Source organism: Carassius auratus, unplaced genomic scaffold (assembly GCF_003368295.1).
Source record: "Carassius auratus strain Wakin unplaced genomic scaffold, ASM336829v1 scaf_tig00015181, whole genome shotgun sequence".
In the NCBI taxonomy this organism is placed as follows: Eukaryota; Metazoa; Chordata; class Actinopteri; order Cypriniformes; family Cyprinidae; genus Carassius; species Carassius auratus.
In genome coordinates this window covers 1-6,890 of record NW_020524556.1, presented here as the reverse complement: position 1 = coordinate 6,890, position 6,890 = coordinate 1, and the positions used below count along the sequence as shown (strand labels likewise).

The following is a 6,890-nucleotide window of genomic DNA, read 5'->3' as shown; positions in this document are numbered from 1 at the left end:
GAATTGATCCTCTGCCCATCTTGACTTCTGAGAAACACTGCCACTCTGAGAGGCCCAATCATGTTGCCAATTGACCTAATGAGTTGCAAATTGGTCCTCCAGCTGTTCCTTATATGTACATTAAACTTTTCGGCCTCTTATTGCTACCTGTTGATGTTATCTATATTCTACTGTGAATAAAATATGTTTATGCGATTTGTAAGTTTTTCCAATCCTTTTTTTACTTACAATTTGTACAGTGTCCCCAACTTTTTTTGGAATCGGGTTTTTATATATATATATATATATATATATATATATATATATATATATTGAATTTTCACTTATTATTTGTGCTCAAAAAAGAAAGTATAGTACCATTCAAAGGTTGGGATCAAGTGTTTTATATATATAAAAATTTAATTACATTTAAATGTGAATGGGATGTGGATTTTAAATGCAATGTCAAAATTTTGAAACATAATTCATATTATCAAAGCCAGCTAATTTAATTTAGAAGACAAATGACACTGTGGCTGATAATTTCAAACTCTTTCTTTTTTTTATTGAATATAAAAATGCTGAAGAGAATCCAGAAATATTTACAAAGATAACAAATATCCAACAACAAATAACATCTAAGTCCAAAAAAAAAAAAAACATCCCTTCATGAAAAAGGAGGCTCTTGCAGCAAGGTCAGGGAAACTGTACTGCATTTTAGTAAATACTCTATCAAGCTTTAACACTACACAGTGGCACAGACAAGACACTCCAAAAAGAGACAAAATAGTGCACTCGGAATTAAAAAGATTAACTAAATGCTTTCTTCTTTTTTTATATAATTTTCTTTTTTGCATTAATGAGAATTTCAGAGGTAATATTATAGGAGTATACTACGATAGAACTTCAAAAAGATAAATCTTTGGGCTTTAGAAAGAGTGAAGACAGTCAGATGTTTGCATTTATTTACAAATTCATATTGTGTTTTGGCTAATTCAAGCATGAATATGGTAATATAGTTAATGTTACGTATTTGAATTAGTTTGTGCTGTAAAGTCAGTTATTCTTTCAACTGAAAACACAAGTAAATATTCTTTGAACACCCATAAAAGAGGCCAAGCATGGGGTATGATTCTATCCAGCTTAAACATGGTATACAACACATTTTATGAAATCTTCAATGCCAGAGAAAAGGCACAATCTGCATTTTTGTATAAAGTCACCAAGTAAGAGTAGAAAAAAGGAGGTAAATGTTGGTATCTCAAGGCAATGTTGACATCAGTATGAGCCATATGGTGACTACCATCAAACTTAAGTGATTCAAAGTTTTGCACAGGTCCAGTTAACAGAATGACCAAAAAAGCTTGCGTACTGTAAAATAAAGAAGACATACTGATGCATCTTAGCTCCATTGTGTAGGACAAAATGGATCAGCTCACGTCACTTTTAGACTCACTGACATTCGATTTCTACCCAGCTGCATTCTCAATATGTTCTGTTTACATGCAAGTACTTCTGGTCAGATCCTGAAAGTTTTTCTTCTGCACTCTTTGCAGTTGACATTAAATGCAGAACTTCTGTCTGCAGAAAGATTAACTTACAAACTCACCAAAAAATTTGAAAAAAATATATGTAAAAATATGTATTTACTGCAGTTAAAACTGCATAAAAATTGTTCTCACACCTAACACACGTTTTTTTTTTTTTTTTGCTATAAGAGGGTCTTTTTTCTTTTGCATGTTTTTTTATCTAAGAAAAAATAAACATGCTTCTTCAAAACATCTTAAATTTGTTCCAGTTTGTGCTTTTGTACTAATTCCTATTTACTTCCCCAAAACAAGTACACAAGATTTTGGAATGTACGCAATATGACCATATAGATACATTTCAGTAATCAAAACTTGCACATCTTACGATTACATTTCAGGTTGGTTTTACAGGTTAGGGTCCCATCATGTTGCCACTATGTATACCCAGCTTGGTTAATAGTGGTCCCAAAAAATACACATTTTTGGTTAATGGTAAAAGATTAGAAAAAGATTATTTAAAAATAAAAATAGGGGAATGTGTTGGAGGTAAACTTGAAGAGGCAAGGCACACCGTGACACTATCCAAGTGAGCTTAGGCAGCTACGTATTCAATATGTGGTCAATAGAAAATGCTGAAAAGGTGTTCCAGAGTCCCTCTTCTCCACAAAAAAAGACGCAGAAAAATAAAAGTAGTTTCCACATCTTTTCCATTCATTGCCCTTAGCTCGCTTTAAGTTTACGTCAGAGCTCAGTTAATAATTAAACTTGACTTTTTTCCAATGTCTCCAATCAGCGTCCTGGCCAAGAAGATTCCCACCATCTAGAAGCGAAATCACAAGACATTACATTGAGAATATCTTAAAAACTACCTATTTAAAGACAGACAGGTACTTTTCTTTCAAGAACCTACAACTTCATATTAATGTTTATATCATAATTAGTGTGATTTAAAATATTTTTGTGTTCCTGCAGCTCAAGTGGTAAGAGCATTGCGTTATCAAGGTTGGGGTTCGATTCCCTGGGGAAACACATGATAGGTAAAAATTGATAGCCTGAATGCATTAATGCGTCTGCTAAATGCATTAATTTAATGTAATTTAATTTAAACCCCAGCCCTTCTCAAAGTCCAGACTCCTGTCTGAATCCAGACCCGCCTCCACTTCAGATTTCAAGTGCACTTGTATATCACTCAGACTTCCATTGCATACACACACACAGCCACAGGGGTGCCAAGAACCAGTATTGCAATTTTTACTAAACTTTTTTTTTTTTAAAACAAAGCGTATAGCAACTAGCAACATTTTGGATAAACCTTAGCTTACATTCAGAAGAACAATGTCACCGGTTTCGCCCCGCGAGCGAGAGGTTTCGCTTTCCTGACACAACTTGTCTTTCTCAACCGGCAGAGTTAGCAGCACATTCAACGAACCGATACAACAGCAGACTTAATGAATGAGTACAAAACAGCTTTTCCAAAAACCTATCTTAGTCTGTAACACAGGATGGACATTAGTGCTGCAAGATATCTAAAAAGGGAATATAATTTACTGCTGTATAACAGCGTATTACAGAGATAAATTCAAAATTTTAACAATTCAGTCACTGCAGGTTACATTGAAGTACTATTTCAGAATACAAAGTATGTAAATGAGTTCAGCTTTATAGGGCATTTAGTTGTATAAAAATGCAGTACTGAATGTAACAGTTCAGATAGTTAACACAAGTACGACTTGATGTCATGAATATGATAATTAGCATATATAAAGCTGAATTCTTATATAAAGTTATAAGCATGTTTATGTTTTGTAATAGTTATTTTGGACCTTTTGACATTGATGAGAATTTCGGACCTTTGAATGTAAAATTGAGAACCCCTGCTTTAACCATTTGAATAGTGGTTTAGCTTTTTTAAAACTTTTGGTTGCTCTGGTGAAAATAAAAGTGCTGAGAGTGACATCTAGCTGTAAAATATTTTCCATGCAGTATTTCTTTCTTTAGTGCATCCCATACCTGTAGCAATGATATGACTATGAAGACTCCAGCCACAATTGTAGAGATTGCGTGGAAGCCACTCCTCTAAAGCCATCATGCATCCTTTGACATAAATGGTTTGGCCCCATTGAGTCTTAAAAATAAACACAGTGTGTAAGGTTTCACAAAATAAGTGGCAGAAAAATTTTATGCAATTAATGAAAGAGCATTTTATACTGCTGTGCAACATTAAAAATATACAAGTTTATTCTCTCCAGGTATTCTGCTCTCCCAATTGCAATTTACCTACTACCAACAGAGCACAAATAAGAATGATTATGAGAGCAGAGCGAAAGAACAAAACAACTGTACACATGCCCCATTGGTGAAAAAGCAATTGCCGTACTGACAGATATTAGTGCTGCCATCAGAGAAACTGAACCTTGGAAACTGACTTTCATTTAAAAAAAGTGAAAAGCTGACAAGTGTTTTAATTTATTCCACTTTCTGAAGCATGAACGCACTCTGAATCTTTCACATTTGGAAAGGAACAGGTTACTGAAGCAGAACTTTTGCCAACAACAGCAAAGAATGAAATACCGGTCTTTCTACTACAACTGTTGAACATGTACTCACCGGGTTGCCAGTTTTTTCTAACATCATATCCCACACTGCGTGTTCACCACTGTATCCTGTAAAGAAAAGTCATAGGTTCATTCAAATTAGGCCTATATACACCGTAAATAGATTTCTTATGGAGAATAAAAAAATCCATGCATTTATAAATTCTAACCAGAACAAGTCATAACTTGTGCACAAGAGACAAGGTTTATGGTCTATATGAACTATTATGGTTTCCAGAAGAAAAAAAACTATCAGCATGTCAAGAGAGATTCACAGGAAAATCCTGTCGAAGTTCTGTCATCACTTCCTCATTCTCATGTTGTTAACAAAACCATGCTCCGTGGAAGACAAAAAAAAATAAAATAAATTAATTTGTAATAATATACTGAACTGTTTGATAGACATAATGGCAGTTAATTTTTTGATTGAAAATACAAGTTACAATTCTTTGAACATCTGTAGAGGGTTTGGGAATGCCACTAGGGTGAATTATTCCTTTCAGTATTTCATGCATGCAGTGAGCAGAAGGCTAGGCACAAGCAGAGGAAGTCTTCCACATACTTGGCCTTTGGGTTTAAAGCACAATGGGTTCTTTTAAACAGTATTTTTATAACAGTGCAGCATGCTGAAACAATCTCTTTATTCTGTGGAGGGCTGCTGTGAATAAGAGAAGAAACCTACAGCAGGGTCGCTGATGCAGCAGGAAAAGGGCACTCCACATCTCTCTCTGCTTGGGTTAGCAGTTGTGCAGTTAAAATACACATTTAAATTCCAGTCGTTGGGGTCTTTAGCACCACAGCAATAATTCTGCGGGGAACAAAACATGTACGGTCAGAACCTGCAACAATGTAGCCACAATTGTGCATATTTATTAGTGAAGACATTTCTTTTGGCCACCTTTTACCATACTTACACAAGCATGAAGCCATATGATTCATCACAATCCCCAAATTACACCAATAATAATAATAATAATACACATTTTGGAAAATGTCAAACATTTCTTTGAGAATACCTAAAAGCGATGTCCACTACTAGCTACCACTATCTAAAGCTTTTTCGTTCTCTTTATGGTTTTGACAGGTTAAATAATATTTGTTAATTAAACATTAAATATTTAAGCAAGTACTTGTGAAAAGACATGTAAAAAGCATGTAGTGAAGCATACAGTTTTTTTATGGAAACCGTTTCACGTAGAATATATATGTAGTGGTTGGCAAGTTGAGTAAATAGAAAGCATTCATTTTATTTACCGTATTTTTCGGACTATAAGTTGCACCTGAGTATAAGTCGCATCAGTCCAAAAATACGTCATGATGAGAAAAAAAACAAGTCGCACCAGACTATAAGTCGCATTTATTTACAACCCCAGAAAAAACATTAACCAGCGCCCCTCTCGCGGCTGTAGACGGTAATGTTTTCTCTTGGTTCATGTCAAATTAATTTTGATAAATAAGTCGCACCTGACTATAAGTCGCAGGACCAGCCAAACTATGAAAAAAAGTGCGACTTATAGTCCGGAAAATACGGTAATGCAAATTAGCTTATAACTCTCTCAGACTTACCAGTTTCTAGAGAGTCAATCAGATTCTGCAGGTCAATGTCGTCCCTGTAGGCCCTTACATTGGCCAAGAAGAAATCATTGATCCACTCCCTAACTTGGCCCTGGAACACAAACGCCAACACCGCAGCCGTCAACTCCAGGAAGAAGATGAAGCCAATGACTCCAGAGAACTGCAAGACAAGGTCAAGGAGCAAGGCGAAAAATCAAAAAGCAGAATTGACAGTATAATAGAATTTGGTCATTTTTATGTCTGGAAACTGTTTGCATTAACACATCTTCGAGTTCTTATCTTGTACAGATCTGGCACTGCAAGGCATGCAAACATTTCCTTTGGAGAGGAGACTTCTTTATTTAGAATTGACCCGCAGCATATGTGATGACTTCAGTATCACATCGAATGTATGAGTACTTACAAACTTAAGGAGGCAGATGTTTTCCCTGAGAGCTCCAACACACCCAGCAAATCCCAAAATGAAAGTGACTGTGCCCACGACAAGCACCCCCCAAACTGGTCAAAACCATGTAGACGTGTAACTTGTGTCAGATCTGATAAACACCCTGTGGGCAAATCAAGGAACTGAACAAACTGTTGTTTCTCCTGACCACTAAAACAAATCACAGCCACACATCACAGAGCCTTTTTGCAGATTAATTGCAGACTACCATTCAAAAGTTTTGTTGATAAGTTTTTTTTTTTGGAATGAAATCTCTTATGCTCAGCGAGCAAGGCTGCATTTATTGGATCAAAAATACAGTAAAGCCTTAATATTGTAAAATATAATATTACATTTCACTGGCCCAAACTTTTAACAGTGGTAGTTATGCAGTTTAGAATAGATAACTGATATATGAAGTTTTACAAGTTTCAACTCACCTTTTCACTCCAGGCCCAGAAGCCAATTGCAATGAATGCCGTTCCAGCTAGCTGAGAACCAGAAAGGTTTAGGAGAAATTAAATGATTAAATGTTGCATCAGAAAAGTCGAGTTCAGACAAAACACCTGAGTGTGTGGTCAAAGCAGACGATGCGATGTGACTAGTGTATAGAACACAGGAACTAGACAAAAGCAACATTGTTTGCAATAATCAAGTTAAATACACCACCATTCAATAGTTTGAGGTTTGTTCGATTAACATCCGTCAAACCAAATCTTAACAACCCCAAACTTTTGAATAGTAGTGTATACCTTTTCTGAACATACTAAAATAAAAAGCCTTAACAGT

At 35.4% G+C, this 6,890-nt stretch overlaps 1 long non-coding RNA gene across 1 annotated transcript; it reads right to left on the bottom strand.

Annotated features, from left to right (window-relative positions):
- Nucleotides 1-2,313: 2,313 nt before the first annotated feature.
- On the bottom strand, nucleotides 2,314-6,179 carry LOC113074569 (uncharacterized). Its single transcript, XR_003280666.1, has 6 exons — nucleotides 6,081-6,179; nucleotides 5,669-5,837; nucleotides 4,785-4,910; nucleotides 4,116-4,171; nucleotides 3,519-3,633; nucleotides 2,314-2,328 (listed from the first exon to the last, which is right to left on the bottom strand). It is a non-coding gene; the product is annotated as an uncharacterized LOC113074569 (long non-coding RNA).
- Between the last annotated feature and the right edge of the window lie 711 nt (nucleotides 6,180-6,890).